The 16,548-nt window shown below is 45.2% G+C and overlaps 1 protein-coding gene across 1 annotated transcript in view; it reads left to right on the top strand.

Moving 5' to 3' along the window:
* The first annotated feature begins 16,338 nt into the window (after positions 1-16,338).
* The window catches only part of mecom (MDS1 and EVI1 complex locus), a 112,788-nt gene continuing 112,578 nt past the window's right edge, over positions 16,339-16,548 (top strand). Inside the window, exon 1 of the mRNA XM_056283055.1 lies at positions 16,339-16,409. The gene's annotated coding sequence lies outside the window, so the exon portion shown is untranslated. The remainder of the gene's footprint in view (positions 16,410-16,548) is intronic.

The following is a 16,548-nucleotide window of genomic DNA, read 5'->3' as shown; positions in this document are numbered from 1 at the left end:
ACTTCAGGACCACTGAGCTCTCACTCCCCACAGTCTCATCATTTGAATTCCTCGCTTTTAAAACCTGCTAAATGGCTGTCATTCTCATCTACCGGCCACACACACCAAATCCATCTTTCCTGTCTGACCTCTCTGAACTCCTCACAATAGCCTCATCTCTCTCCTCACACTTACTGCTGCTTGGTGATTTTAACATCCACATTGATTTACACACCTGTAAGTTTGCATCAGAATTCATCCCTCTATTGGACAATTTCAGCCTCACCCAGCACGTCCCTTTCCCCACCCATGTCAAAGGCCATATCCTTGACCTGGTCTGCTCTGTCAATCTACCAATACACAACATCCATCCATCCCCATTTCCTCTGTCAGACCATAATCTCATCCAGTTCACTATTCCATACCCAACTCCTCGGCCACACCTCCTCAGAGAAATAACATTCCGCAATACTAAATCTATTGACCCCCTCCAACTCTCCAATCTGCTCTCCTCTGCTCTCCCCCTGGAACCAGGCTCTATCTTACCTGATGATCTCACCAATCACCTCAACGCCAATCTGTCTGCCTCCCTCAACACACTGGCCCCTCTCAAAACAACAACAGTCTCCTTCAACACCTCCTGCACCCTGGTTCGCACCTGAGCTCCGCACAATGAAACAGACTGCCTGCCAACTGGAACGACTCCCCAAGAAAACATCTCTCACTGTACATCAAGAAGCCCACAACCTCGACCACTCTGCCTACAAAGATGCCCTCACCGCCGCCAAGTCTGCCTATTTTTCCGCCATCATTAATGATCCCAACCACAACCCCCGCACCCTCTTTGCCACTGTAAACAACCTCCTCAAGCATGCTGATCCCCTCTCCAACTCTACTGCTGAACAATGCAACTCATTTCTCCAATTTTTTGCAGACAAAATCGCCGCTATCAACAAATCACTGTCCCCTGCATTTGACTCAGCAGCACCTACTCCGGCCCCTCTTCTTCCCATTCCTCTTGACCTCCCTACCCCTCCCCCTGATCGCCGCCTCTCCCGGTTTGTTCCAGTTGCCCCTACCACTATCTCTGAACTTATCAGCTCATCAAAATCCCCAACCTGCTCCCTGGATCCCCTCTCCACCCCCTACTGAAGAAATGCCTCACTGCCCTATGCCCCTACCTCACCAACCTTTTCAATTCCTCACTGTCCCATGCAATTGTCCTCTCTGCCTACAAAATTGCAGCTGTCATCCCAATTCTCAAGAAAACCGGTCTTAATCCATCCTGCTTCAACCACTACCGGCCAATTTCCAATCTCCCCTTCCTCTCTAAAACCTTGGAACGCATTGTCGCCACAAAACTCCAAACCTACCTACACTCCAACAACCTACTCGAACCCCTCCCGTCTGGTTTTCGCCCACTCCACAGCAAGGAAACTGCACTCCTTAAAGTACTTAATGACCTACTCACCTCTGCTGATACTGGAGCCCTTAACATCCTCATCCTCCTCGACCTGAGTTTAGCCTTCGATACTGTGAGCCACAACATCCTGCTCACCAGATTGAAAGATGTCGGTATTGAAGGCACCGTACTCAGTTGGCTCCAGTCCTACCTGTCCAACAGGTCACACTTCATCTCACTTCACAACCACTCCTCTGTTCCATCCACAGTCACACAAGGTGTTCCCCAAGGTTCTGTACTCGGCCCACTCCTTTTCATCATCTACATCCTCCCTCTTGGTCAGATTCTCCGCCATTTCAACTTGAACTTCCACTGTAATGCTGAGGACACCCAGGTATACCTCAGCACCAAATCCCCTCACAACCCACCCCTCTCTCACATCGACTCCTGTCTGTCTGCAGTTAAAGTCTGGATGCAGCAAAACCTTCTCAAACTCAACATTGACAAAACTGAACTCCTCTTCATTGGCTCCAAGTCCACTCTCAACCAAATCAACAACCTTGCACTCACCATCGATGGCACTACTGTCTCCCCTTCCCCCCAGGCACGCAACCTTGGTGTGATCCTGGATCCCACCCTCTCCCTTGAGACACATATCCACCAAATGGTCAAATCCTCCTTCTACCACCTTTGCAACATTGCAAAAATAAGATCCTCTCTCAGACGCCCCGCTGCGGAGATACTGATCCATGCCTTCATCTCCTCCCGCCTTGATTACTGCAACTCACTCCTCTATGACATCAGTGCTAGCTCTATCAAGAGGCTGCAATTGGTCCAGAAAGCATCCGCCCAACTTTTAACTTTCACCAAATCCTGGCACCACATCACCCCAGTACTAAAAGACCTCCACTGGCTACCCATCTCACACCGGATCAATTACAAAATCCTGGTTCTTACTTATAAAGCCCTTCACAAACTGGCTCCCCCATACTTCACCGATCTCCTCTCCCCCTACCAACCCTCTCGGTCCCTCAGATCCACCTCAGCCTCCCTTCTCTCTGCCCCCAGGTCCAGCCTCCGCAGCTTTGGTGACCGAGCCTTCTCCAGGACAGCTCCCAGGCTCTGGAACTCACTTCCCCAAATCATTAGAGACTCAGAATCCCTCTCACTCTTCCAATCCCATCTCAAGACACACCTTTTCTCCATTGCCTTCTCGTGCCCCTCCGTCCGCTCATACACCCCTGGTCTGGGGAAGGCTGGGGACTGAGCACTTGACCTGCATCTGTGATTTATGATGTTTGTTTTTCTTTCCCTTTATATCTGTCCAAGTTGGAGAGTACTGCTGGCGTCGTCTGTGGCTGCTGCTTCTCCCTCTCGTAGCCCCCCTTCCCATCCACCCCTGTATGTCTGTGTTATGTTCATCTGTCGTCTTGTTTCACTCCATTTATTGTAAAGCAACTTTGAGTACTAGAAAAGCACTATATAAGATTGATTTATTATCATTATTATTATTATTATTAACCATTTCAAAAGGTACTGCAGGTCCACTAGACAACCCTGTGCATACAAACCTGTCAATCATCTGGTCACAGCGGAGGACTCAGACAGCAGTGATGGCTCATTTCATGTAGCTGGACTATCACTAGTGACTAGAGAAATCAACACTGTCAACCTGGAGAACATAAAGAACAAAAAGGAGATCTATTGCTCCGTCACAGTAAATGGGAAACCACTGGAACTAAAAGTAGACACTGGGGCCAAGTGTAATGTCATCTCCTCAGACACTTACAACTTCGTGAAACAGGCAGAGAAAATTGACAAGACACAGACAGTCAAACTAGTCGCATATGGTGGAACCGTAATCCACACAGAAGGCACTGCGCTGCTCAACTGTCAAACAAGGACGCGGACACACACACTGCAGTTCCATGTGGTGAAAAACAATGTCCAACCACTACTTGGCCTACCAGACTGCCTAAACATGGACTTAATCACTCTAAACAACGATGTACATCAAGTTGAGGTCAGCAAAGATTCAACCTTCTCACACAAAATATTCTCTGAATATGCTGACCTGTTCAATGATGATATTGGCTCACTACCAGTAGCATACTCAATGAAAGTCAATCCAAATGTCCGACCTGTCATGAGGCAACCAAGGCGCATCCCCCATAGCGATGAAGGACAAAGTAAAAAAAGAGCTGGATTGGATGGTGACATTGGGAGTCATCGCACCCATGACAGAGCCCACAGAATGGGTTTCTGCAATGGTTGCCACACACAAGAAGGACACTGACAACGTTCGCATATGCATCGATCTACGTGACTTGAATGAAGCTTTAATGTGCTCTCACCATCTTATGCGCACGATCGAAGAGGTGGCTGCACAAATGTCCGATGCGACTGTGTTTTCAGTGCTGGATGCAAAAAGTTCATTCTGGCAAATCACACTAGACACAGAATCCTCCATCCGAACAACATTCACCACACCCCTGGAGAGGTTCAGATTCCTGAGAATGCCGTTAGTATCATCTCGGGCGGCAACGGAGTAGAGGAACATGATGCCAACCTCAAAAAGGTCCTGAACAGGGCTCGGAAAGTGAAGCTCAGACTGAATCCGGTGAAATGCAGGTTCAGACTCAAACAGGAGAGCTACGTGGGACACGTCTTCACAAACCAGGTACTCAAAGCTGACCCTGCAAAGATAAAAGCAATCGCTGAGATACCCACCTGAAGACATGGCTGCTCTTCAGAGATTCGTAAGAATGACAACATACCTTGGAAAGTTCATCCCTAACTCCAGCGAACTGTCTGCCCCCACTCCGCCAGCTGCTGCAATATGATGTAGCCTGGTGTTGGGAAAAGGAACACGAAGATGCATTCAACGGACTGAAGGTCCTCATATCAAGCCCTCCGGTGCTGAAATACTACGACATGAGAAAGCCCGTCACACTCACCTGTGATGCATCACAGTATGGCCGTGGTGCAGCTTGCCTACAGGGAGGCGAACCCGTAGCATATGCCTCGTGCACCTTGACGGAGACTGAGAAAAGATATGCGCAGATAGAAAAGAAGTTGCTGGTGGTGGTGTTTGCACGGTTCAAGAACAGTAAAGTCTACTGCAACAACTTCCTATGGTCTAGAAGCCATGAACGACTTCATAGGGGGTTGTATCTTAGGCTGTGGCATCTTAAATCAATATATACCTCGGACACTTCTTGATCCATTCCTCAACATCATTATACATTCTAACCCAGAAACACCTTTGTCTCAACAGGTTTATAGTGCGCTCTATGCCCTGATGACCCATATGATCATGGACACTCTAGCACTGGTTGTTTCAAACAGGAGGGCAAGAGCAACTGTTGACATTCACCTTGGTGAGGGACACTGACAACACGATACAATAATCCACTTATATCTTGGATATACTTCCTCTGTTTTAAAAGTGCCTTAACCAGTTTAGACAGAGCAGACCTCTCATGGCCATTTGGCTCTCTCTCTCTATCCCAAAACTTCCTGAACTCACTGATTGTAGGGTCATTGGCTTGAAAGGTACCAAGTTCCGCTTTTGTGTAACCAGGAAGAGTAGGCGTGTTTCCTTGAAATGTATTGGCCTCCCTAGCGACACATGCTTCCATGACACGGATCTGCCTTACATTACAACAATTGACACTGGTCATCACTAATTCCAGGCCTAGAGCAGTCCCCTTGTGAACGAGGTTACAAATGGTCACACAGTTGTCAAACTCTTCATCCTGACTGATTAGCAGGCTCCCCTGCTAATCAGTCAGGATGAAGAGTTAACCAGTTTAGAGTTTGTCGTGAGAGGGCATTGGCCACTGCGTTCCGTCGCCCTGGGCGATACCTCACTTCAAAATCAAAAACTGCCAACTGAGCTGCCCATCTCTGCTCAACTGCCCCGAGCTTAGCCGTTTTCAGGTGGCACAACGGATTATTGTCCGTGAAAACAACAAACTTCGACCCCAGGAGATAGCCCCGAAATTTTTGTCCTACAGCCCATTTGAGGGCAAGTAGTTCTAACTTCATGCTGCTATAATTTCTGTCATTCCTTTCAGCATTGCACAACCTCCTACTGGCGTATGCTATGACCCTCTTATGTTCACTTTGCTAGTGGTAAAGGACCACACCCAATCCCAAACTACTCGCATCTGTCTCCAAGATGAACGGAAGAGTAAAATCTGCATAGCCTAGGATAGGGGCTGAACTAAGTTTCTCCTTAAGGGACTCAAAAGACAATTGACACTCAGCCGACCATAATGACTCAAATTCCCAGTTGTTTCTAGCAGGGCTACCATCGTGAAGACACTGATTGACCAGATCATGCAAAAGACCAGCAATCTTCAAGAACCCCTCCATGAACCTTCTGTAATAACTGCAGAAGCCCAGAAAGGATCTCAATTCTTTCACTGTACTGGGGACCTTCCAATTCCTTACAGCTTCAACTTTACGAGGGTCAGTACCGATTCCCTGTGCAGATATCTGATGACCTAGGAAACAGACCTCATCCTGCAGGAAATGACACTTTTCAAGTTTTACCTTGAGACCGGTCTCTTTCAACCTTCGCAGGACAACTTCAAGTCTCTGTAGATGTTCCGGTGAGTACACCAAAATGTCATCTAGATATACTAACATAATCTGGAAAATCAAATCATTCATGGTCGCCTGCATACAGCGTTGGAAGGTGGATGGCCCATTACAAACACCAAACGGCATGCGTGTGTATTGGTAAATTCCAAAGGGAGTCGTGAACGCGGTTTTGTGTCGGTCGCTCTCCCATACTGCCACCTGGTGATACGCACTGGCTAAATCAATAGATGAGAAGTACTTAGCCCCCTGGAGCACATCAAAGCTCTCATCTATTCTTGGCAATGAGAAAGCATCACGGTTAGTCTTGGCATTTAGCCTTCTGTAGTCAACCCATAGCCTGAGACTGCTGTCAGATTTCCTGACTACAACAATAGGTGAGGTGTAAGCAGAAGTGCTTTCTTCTATCACACCCTTCTGTAGTAGTTTAGTGATGTGCTCTCTAACCTCATTGTACTGAGTCGGGGGAATGCGTCTGTATGGCTGGGTCACCAGGATGTCATCTACTAAGTTAATCTTGTGTTCAACTGTATCAGTGTAACCAAGGTCCTCATCACTCATAGCAAAGATGTCTGAAAACCTCATCAGCAAATCACACAATGGTACTTTCTGCTCAGGAGTACCACCTATGTCTAATTTATCCAGGATCTGCTGTGACCTGTCCTGAGTTGGCGGACCACTTTTCTCATCAACAGTGATCCACTCAATGCTAGCAGAGATCCGCTGAAACTTGACCTCACAAGCCTGGTTAGTATGGACACACTCTACCTCCGACAAAGTACCTAACCGGGTTCTTGGTTGTAACCAGATTTCTTCTGGTGAGAAATTCACCACCTGCACTGGGAAGGACTGGCCCTGTGACGACACAAGAGCAGGAACAGCTATCATCTCATGAGGTAGCCGTGTGTTCATGGGTTCTAACAGCATGCTGCGGGCACCTTTCTCTGATCTAGGTGCTAACCCTTTTGCCATTATTGTAGCTACCGATGAGGCAGGTATGTGTACAGTGTCCTTTCCAGCTACTCTAGCAACGGTCATTTTGCCCATGATGGTAGCCCTTTGCATCTGCTGGAACGCCTCTCTCCAATCTGACTGTAACTCTCCACCTAAAGTAGCTTCAAACTCACCCTGTACTAGCTGCCGACATCGACTAATAATATTCATTCCTATGAGGCCTGGCATATTTGGAGAATCCGGAGGTCCCTTTATCACCAAAAAACCACATTCCGGGAGCATCACTCCCAGGGTTCCAACATCTAACTCCAGGTACCCTAGATATGGTATATCTAAACCATTAGCTGCCGTGATTTTAAGCCAACCAGAAGTAGAGAGCATATCCCCATCCTCCCGACACAGGTGTTCTCTAAAGAAACTTTCAGAAATAGTGCTCACTTGGCTTCCTGCATCTAATAAGCATGAGGCCACAACACCTCCAATCTTTAGTTGAACGACAGGGCATTTACCGACTGCGCGTTCAAGTAGTCTGGTGCATGTAGGGTCATTGATTGAGCCTCTGGGCTGCCCCCGCATTGCCTGGCTCACGGCAACCGAGGGCTGGAGTTTCCCTGAATAGCAGGCGTTGTAGGATGATTCACCAGGATGCGCTTTATGGCTCTGCACACACTTTCTAGCAATGTGCCCCACCCCATTGCACTTAAAACAAATCGGCTGACCATCTTCCGTAAAACCTAGGCTGTGTTCTAGGTCTAACAGCTGGTTGCTCGGTTTTACATCTGTCACCAGTGAGTTCCTTCACAGCCTTCACCTATGGTCTTTCCCTGCTCAGCCACTACTTGAAGCACATCTTCTAAAGTAACAGTGCGCCTGGTTGGAACATTAACAGCAGAGCACTGGGTATCAGCTACAGCTTCAGATGTTACATGTTTATTCTTGACTAGCTTTACCACACCAGTTTTTGGATCCTCCAGGGACCAGTTAATAGCTTCATCTCTCACCTCGACGAGAGTTGACCGGGGCTTTTCTCTCACAAGTTTACGAAGTTCCCTTCTAAGACTTGCATCTCGAACACCTTCAATGAACTGATCTCTAATGACAACCTGTTCATTAGGAATTGCATTTGGTGACAACTTCCTTATACAACTCAGTATCTGTGACAGTGCATGTGAGTAGGTACGAAGGTCTTCACCTTGCTTACGGCCATAGAATGTGTGTAATAACTGGGCAGTACTTCGCTTTTCTCTAAATGCTTCTCTTAAGTACGTGAATAAGTCTGCTGGTTGCTTGGGCTCAACCCCCATCTGAAACCTCACCTCTTCCAAGGCTGGCCCTCTTAAAAGAGATATTACATAGTCTAACTGTTCCGCTGGGGTTTGATCTCTAGCCCTTAACACCCTCTCTACCTCCTCCACGAACTCATCAACTTCTCTCCCATCTGTACTCACATCACCACTAAATGGGTTAAGGTGGCGTTCCCTGGGTACATACACATACGATCTGGTTGAATGACTACTCAAATCGGATATGGCCGCCATAGCCTCACTATACTTCCTACCGAGGTCTTGAAGTTGCTGCTGAATCTCATCCATACTATTGTCAGCATCACCCTCTCCCATTACAGATACAGAAATGTCATCACCATCAACAGACATTGTGAATGTTCACGATAGGCACAGTTCAAAAAGTTCAGTCTTTTATCAGTGCGCTATTCATGCAGGAGGAAGGATACACTGTGGTTCAGCTGGAAACAGTCCCTGGACGACAATAACTCAGCACCGGTTTGACACTGGATGCAGCTGGGCTTGTGACTCTCCAAACCTCCCCAAAATGCTGCTGTAGTGTGGTCCTCTGGTCCAGCAGGCTGATCACCAACACTTCTCGTCAGTCTATCCAATGAACCTCCACGAAGCCAGGCAAACTCTCCGCAGAACCTGTCTTCACCACTACTGTATTTCATTCAAAATAAAACTAAAACTAAACTCCTAACATTCAGACACCCCACTCCTGGTACCAAAATGTGATGGGTCCTTAGGTTAATGAGCTCACCGGACAACACAAAATTCTATTTCGGGTTTTTTTTTATTCTGAATGCTGCCTCACTTCAATAAGAGTATAGCGGTCGATAGGAGAATAGAAGGATTCACTTATGCTGTTTATAAAATTCCATGCCATACAAATATTCACAATGAATGACATTAGTAATGGCTCTTTCGCTGGGTTACAACACTGTTCAACATTAACTGAAATATCAGTTAAGTTCAAAATAAAATCCCGATCGCATGAAAATAAAATACAAATTATACCCCAAATGAAATACAGTAGTGGGCTTCTGTAAATAAAACCAAAATACAAAAGAAAACATTCAATGTTAACTAAATTAACATTAAACAGCAGTAGTATTAAGTAATTTATGTGAACTAGTGCATAACGCCACTCACTTGCAGCCACGTTTCAAGATGGCCTCCTCAGCGTGGCTAGCCAAGAACAGCTACAGCAAAACTGGCTACCTAGTCAAACCTTCACAGTAGTTGGTTCAACAACCTCACAGTATCAGTAGGAGAATACCGAAATAAAATACCGAATCTCTACAAAATAATATGCACAAAATATCGAAGTGCTAAGCGCGGGTAACGCGCAGTTTTAGAAGTATCAGTAGATGCAAATAATAAAATCCGAACACGCGGTTATGCATACTACGCAATTCAGAACCATCCGTGCAAATTAATACTCCATCTCACTCTAATAACTCGTAAATTTACATTTTTGAGATCTTAGGTACTGGATATGAACATTATTTCTATAGGTTGAATGTAAAATGTAAAATATTTACCCCGATGCAGACTGCTATGCATCTGTCCACCATACTTCACCCCGTCCTTGCTCTGACTGAAACTAGGCGACGCGCGTGACGTTATAAGCCTGAGTCGAGCTTAATCTCTTAGAGGCAGTACAAAATTACGTTTCACAGCAGGAAGAAAGATCGGTTCTTTACCACCCGGCTACATAAAGAAAGATGTAGATAACCTTGTAGCATTATGTTTGTACTGACCTGCATTCCATACTTACAGAGTAGTCATGTGATCATACAGCCTAGTGGCGGCATTATACACACAGCTACATGCCTGTACACTGTACGTGAGTTCCCCTGCAATGATTATTAAATGTTAAGCCTAGACGCTAAGACTGCCTCCATGCGAGTCATTCTACAGTTTTGAACCCTCCCAAGTCCCTAGTGTTTTGTCAAACTCTTGTTTCCCCTTTGAGATCTGTTTCCTTTAGCCAGAGTTCGACGCAGCACCGGGACGCTTGATTAACATTAACCTAACTTCAACCTAAACCTAACGTTAACTTCAACCATACCCTAAAATTAACCTAACCTTACCTTGACCTAATCGTAATTGATAGCTAACCTGTTTCCATGCAAACGATTTCATCTGGCTAGGGGGAAACAGATTTCGACGGAGAAACAGAGTTCGATACAGCACTGGAGCTCGCTACATCGAGTGTATGCCCGACTGAGGTTCACTCTTGTTTTACCTCTGTTTTTAATCACTCTCCTTCTTCACATTCTTTGGCTCCTCCATCTACGGGGTTCTTTTTCTCTTGCCGGGTAGAGCTTCCACTGCCACTTCGGTTGACACACTTCCTTTATGCCATAAATCGAGCGTTCATTACTCTGCGAGATCGCACCCGGTGGCAGACAGAATTGCATAGTGAAAGCGAGGCTTATAGGGAACCATTCTAAACGCCGATAGTGTCATTCTATAGCCATTACGCTGTGCAATCAACATTTACGTCGTAATATTAAGTTAAATCAAAAGAAGTTGTCTACTGCCACTTTAAAAAGGAATTATGTGATGGCCAGTGAGCAAAGCATTTGGTGCTTGTAGGTCTGTATGTGTGCGTTGCGTATATGTGTGCCTATGTTTGTGTATCCGTGTCTTTGCAAGTTTCCTTGACTGTGTGTGTATATGCAAGCGGATCAAAGGCTGGACAACTGACGGCACAGCAGTACAGTGTCACACTGCCAGCCCCTCAGGAATGTGGTCCAGGGATGGGCAGTGGGGCCTCATTAGCGGGACCCCTTCGCCCCCCCCCAGCCTGTCAGCCTGTGTTAGACACAGCCTGTTACAGACGCTCACTGGGTGAGTGGCAGCTTCCTGCGGATCACTTCCGGCTTTGACTGTCTCTCTATGTCATTGTCAGTTTTAGTCATCACCTGGCTCGTAAGCTTTTATATTGGGTGACTATTGGCTTGGTTTATAGAGGAGATTTGAGTTCTATCAGTGGGGTAGGGGCTTGGTTTCCAGAGGAAAAAAAATCCGATTCATTTTCCCCATAGACACAGTCACGTGTCTATGGGGAAATTCAAGCATTTCTAAAAGTTGTGTAGCGGTTTCAGGGGCAGCTGGGAAGCAAACTCGTGTCGCCCGCACCACAGGCGACTGTGTTAACCAGTCAACTAAAGGGTCCGACCCCTTAGCCAAGGGCTAGCGAGTCTACACATCCGTGATCGTTACATTACCCCCCTCCTTCGGGAAGCTTCAGCATACCACCTCCCTCACGCCTCTGGGCACACGCACTTCTGATGGCCTCACGGTCTGATCATCCCACTTCTGACACCAATGTAGCGAATTCAGGGGGCAGCTGGGAATCAAACCCGGGTATCCTAGACCACGGGCAACTGCGCTAACCAGTCGGACTCTTTAGCCAAGGGCTAGCGAGTCTACACATCCGTGGTCGTTACACTACCCCCCTCCTTTGGGAGGAGGGTAGTGCTCCTTGTATATTTGTGAATGGTGGATAGGCTCCAGCATCCCTGCGACCCTGAGAGCAGGATAAGTGGTTTGGATAATGGATGGATGGATGGATGGATGGATTAATTTGATACTCTCTATGATGTTTTGTATAGGACAGAGAACCTCTGCTGTTTTTATGCACTAGTATTTTATTTTGATATATAGATTTTTGTTTAATTTACACCCTTGAATTTTCCAAATCATTAATGCTACTTTCATATAATAAAGTAGTCCAGATTGAAGAGCCCAAAGATAGTTTTTTCTGTATCCTGTCTGGATTCTTACGTCAGCAGGCTACATAATTTTGTGTCAGAAGTTGGATATCTGAAATTTGGAAATTTCAAGGATGTAAATTAACAAAAAATCTCTATCTCAAAATAAAATACTTGTGCATAAAAACAGCAGTGGTTCTCTGTCCTATACAAAACATCACAGATAATGTCACATTAATCCACCATTCACAATTATACATAGCATCACAAAACTGAAATAGCAATCTTTCCATGAAAATATTTGGTGAATAATGCATTACAATGAATGGAAAATGCTACACATTTTTCAATCTTGTTTGTGTGCATGGACAAAATTCAACATTTAAGCATTTGAAAATAAACAACCAAATGGTCAATCTCAACTGGCTCATTTATACACTTAACATCTTTAAATGTAAAATGACACTTAAGTAAAGTCAACTCATGTTTGGCTTTCAACTAGGAAACCCTTGGCAATAAACCTACTCCGTGACACCACCAGCACGTGCTGCCACGATCCTTTATAACATACTAGCGCAACCGATGGGACTGCACCTTCCTCCTCAGATGGATGTCTATGAATATTTCTGTTACGTCACGCGATTATCCAACGGATCGTGCGATTCCTACACGATAGGGGATTAACATCACCATCTAGTGGACCTTAGTGATAGCTGCCTTTTACCACTTGGTCATCAGCATAATTAATTAACAAATACGTTGAAAAAGATCGGGTTCCTTCATCTGGCACGGAGCCGAATGAAGACAAGCCCAGGGACGCACCGGCGGGTTGACAGGCTGGCACTGGCAGGTAAGAGCCTTACTGGTCGATTCAAGATGGCGACCTGTGCTTTTAATTTGTGGTGAGCTCCGACGCTATAATTTATACCACAAAAAAAGACAGATAAACCAACAATTACGACTGCTGTGCCTGCGTTTTGAAAAAGAAGAACATTGTGAGTAAATGAAATAGCACCTAACACGGATTTCTTGTTAAATAAACCTGAAAACATAACACGCTAACTTCCCAGCTTTGCGTTAGCCTAGCGCTAGCTTAACATCAAGATCAACATGCCGAATAGAGACTAGAACCGAAGACTGTACATTACTACTTGAACAAGAAGTCGACGGTTTTGATTACTCAGAATCCCTCCCACTCTTCCAATCCCGTCTCAAGACACACCTTTTCTCCATTGCCTTTTCGTGCCCCCCGCGTCCTCTCGTCCACCCCTGGTCTGGGGCAGGCTGGGGACTGAGCACTCGACCTGCCCCCTCCCTCAACTCCCTCCCCAACTCCCTCCCCAAGCGCATCGGACACTGGTGTAGGCTGCCCACATTCAGGTCATTGGTCAGGACTCACCTCTTCAGACTTCATCTGTGATTTATGTGATTTATGATGATTGTTTTTCTTTCCTTTTTGTATCTGCCCAAATCGGAGAGTACTGCTGGCGTCGTGTGTGGCTGCCGCTTCTCCCTCTCGTAGCCCCCCTTCCCATCCACCCCAGTATGTCTGTGTTATGTCTATCTGTCGTCTTGTTTCACCCCGTTTATTGTAAAGCGACTTTGAGTATTAGAAAAGCGCTATATAAGTTTAATTTATTATAATTATTATTAAATATTACTGGGACCACTACAGAAAATAGATGATGAAAATTTAATAACCAGGAATTCGCATTATTGACATTACCACTGACTATCGTAACAAATTGGGGCCACAATTTCAAACATTGACCATACACGCTCCAGCCATATACTAGGTTTTGACCCAGTCTGCTGAACCTTCTTCTTCCCTGTCTGGCTGTCTATCAGCTTCTTTCTCTGATTGTTCGTGTTTTCTTTCTACATTGCAAAAGGGTGGATTTTATTGAGGTTATAAAACTCCAGGCAGGAGGACTCTGCTACACCTGTAGGCTATGTCAGCAGTGTGAATGATCCAAGCTCAACTTCAACAGCAGGCCCTACAAGCCACGAGCGTTCCTCTCTGAAGAAACTCGCTGTGGGGTCAAAGGTCATGCATCAGTGTCCTGTTATACTGTCTTCACAATTAACCCCAATGAGTGCCATTTCCTCCTGTTTTCACACTGTACAGTACTGAAGGATTCAGGAAAGGGAAATATATAACCGTTAGAACAACAGCACAATGCTGAGTGGACCCTGGCAGCCTGCCCTAGCATCAACCCAACCAAAAGGCAAACAAACCAAGATGCTGATGTCAGATGAAAAACTTGTATATGCAAAAGCCTCCTTTTAGTTATCAACAGCTAATTCTAACTGACTTTTTTTTTAACTTTTTTATGTGAATTGACATTTCTTTGGCTTTCCCTATTTCCCTGAGAAGAGCTCATAGCAAATCAAAAATGAAGAAAAATAAATGCCTCAACATTGCTATGAGGTTTTCACATGACACTAGAGGGAAGTGGTCTTTCTATGCTATCCAACTCTTAACATTGCGCCAAAAAAGCTTGAACAAGGTCAGGGTTCTGTCAACTAATAGCATCATTTGTTGCTACAACCCAAAAACATCATTCTTCTTCTTTCCTTCTTATGCTCCAAGACTGTTTTTTGAAAAGAAAAAAAAGTATAGATATGAACAAATCTTTAATTAACATGTAAACAAATATGTCCATAATTTCATGGTTCAAGTTAAAAAAAAGTTTTTGACATTTTTGGCTGTGACTGCATTTGTGTGTCTAGTAACAGTTGGCGTCTCTACTGAGTGTTCACTTTTCAGGCTGTTGAGGTGACATAAGAGTTAGAATGACTTAGAACCAGAAGGGCCCATATGCTAATTGCACCAAATAATATGTCATGTTCACACATGACTGTGTTGCCAAATATCATAACAGCACAGTGACATTTGCAGATGACACCACAGTATTTGGACTGATAACTAAAAACCATGAAGATGCCTATAGGAAGGTGAGGGACCTATCCATATGGTGACAAGATAACAACCTCTCCCTAAATGTTGAGAAAGCAAAGGAGATAGTTGTTGAATTTAGGAAGTCCAAAACAGTTCAGACACCAGTTTACATCAATGATGTCCCTGTTGAAATTTTGACGAACTTCAGATTTTCAGGCATTCAGATCTCAGACTCCCTCTCCTAGTCTCTAAACACCAGCTGTGTCACTAAGAAGGCACAGCAGAGACTATACTTTCTGAGATGTCTTAAAAAAAATTAAGAATGTCAACAAAAACCCTGGTCAATTTTTATCCGACTACCATAGACAGCATCCTTACTGGAAGCATACTGGTGTGGTTTGGCAACCTGACTGAACAGGACCACAAACAACTGAGAAGGATAGTAGAAATGGATACAGCACTGCCACAGCCAGGACATTTACGCCACCCGTTGCAGAAGGAAGGCCCTAAGTATCATGGGGGACACCATCTACCCAGCATGTGGTCTGTTCTCCCTCCTTCCCTCAGGACAATGCTTACAGAGCATCAGCGCTCGGATCAGCTGCCTCACAGACAGTTTTTAACCCCCAAGTGGTCAAAATAGTGAACAGTAGGCACCTTACATAACTTTTAGTTCTATATTATTTTGTGGGATTTCTGATTTGTTTTTGTTATTATTTATTATTTCATATATATACATATCTGCGGGGATAGGCTCCAGCATCCCCGCGACCCTGAGAGCAGGATAAGCTGTTTGGAAAATGGATGGATGTATATATATATATAGTTTTAAGGGCTGAGAGAGCCAGGGCACATGCATTTCATTGCATTGGAAGGTACATGGTACTTTTATATTTCTATGATAATTAAGTGAACTTGAACTTGAAGGGTCATTGAGCCATACACTGCTCACTCATTGTGAGTCATGATGGATAATTGTAAAACCCAGGAATACAAAGAGGCCTTTTGGATTCAAAAAGGTCTTAAGGTGGAGTTAAATAGTCATATTTCTGATGTTGTTTTTCATTGTCACTGAAGGAAAGTACTGATTTTCATGATTGGGTTCCTATTTGTTCAAATGACATTGTATAATCCAACATATTATGAAATGATCGATGTGCATTTACCTCAAGTACATCAACCACCCTCTTCTCTCTCTCCCAGGTGATGGTGATGATGAGTTCACACTCTACCAATCTGACATCTTGGACGATGCGTGTGTGTCTGATGGAGATCCCACGCCATCACTGGTCTTGGCAGAGGACCCCCCCTCCCCAGCTCTCTCTGATGATGACGCCTCACCCAGGCAGCCTTCATCCTACAGACGCAGCACCATCTACATGCCCCAGGAGGATTTGCCTTTACCCCTGGACTTCGAACTCCGGGAGTCAGGTGTTCCAGGTGGTGGACTGGGCATCTGGTCCCGGAAGAAGTTGGAGATTGGTGATCGTCTTGGACCATACGTCGGTGAGCAGAGCCCCTTTCTGAGAGACCCCACTCAAGGCTGGGAGGTAAGGACAAAAATAAAAAAGGAGTAAATATGCAGAACCTCAGCTTATCCTAAAACTGTTCCTTTGTGGGAAAAACGGATAAGAATTGGTTTTCTGCATATTGCCAAAATGGAAACAAGTTCAAACACTACAAATGAGG

Source organism: Lampris incognitus, chromosome 7, assembly GCF_029633865.1.
Source record: "Lampris incognitus isolate fLamInc1 chromosome 7, fLamInc1.hap2, whole genome shotgun sequence".
Classification (NCBI taxonomy): domain Eukaryota; kingdom Metazoa; phylum Chordata; class Actinopteri; order Lampriformes; family Lampridae; genus Lampris; species Lampris incognitus.
The sequence above is the reverse complement of the archived record's forward strand: the minus strand, read 5'-3'. Positions and strand labels throughout refer to the sequence as shown.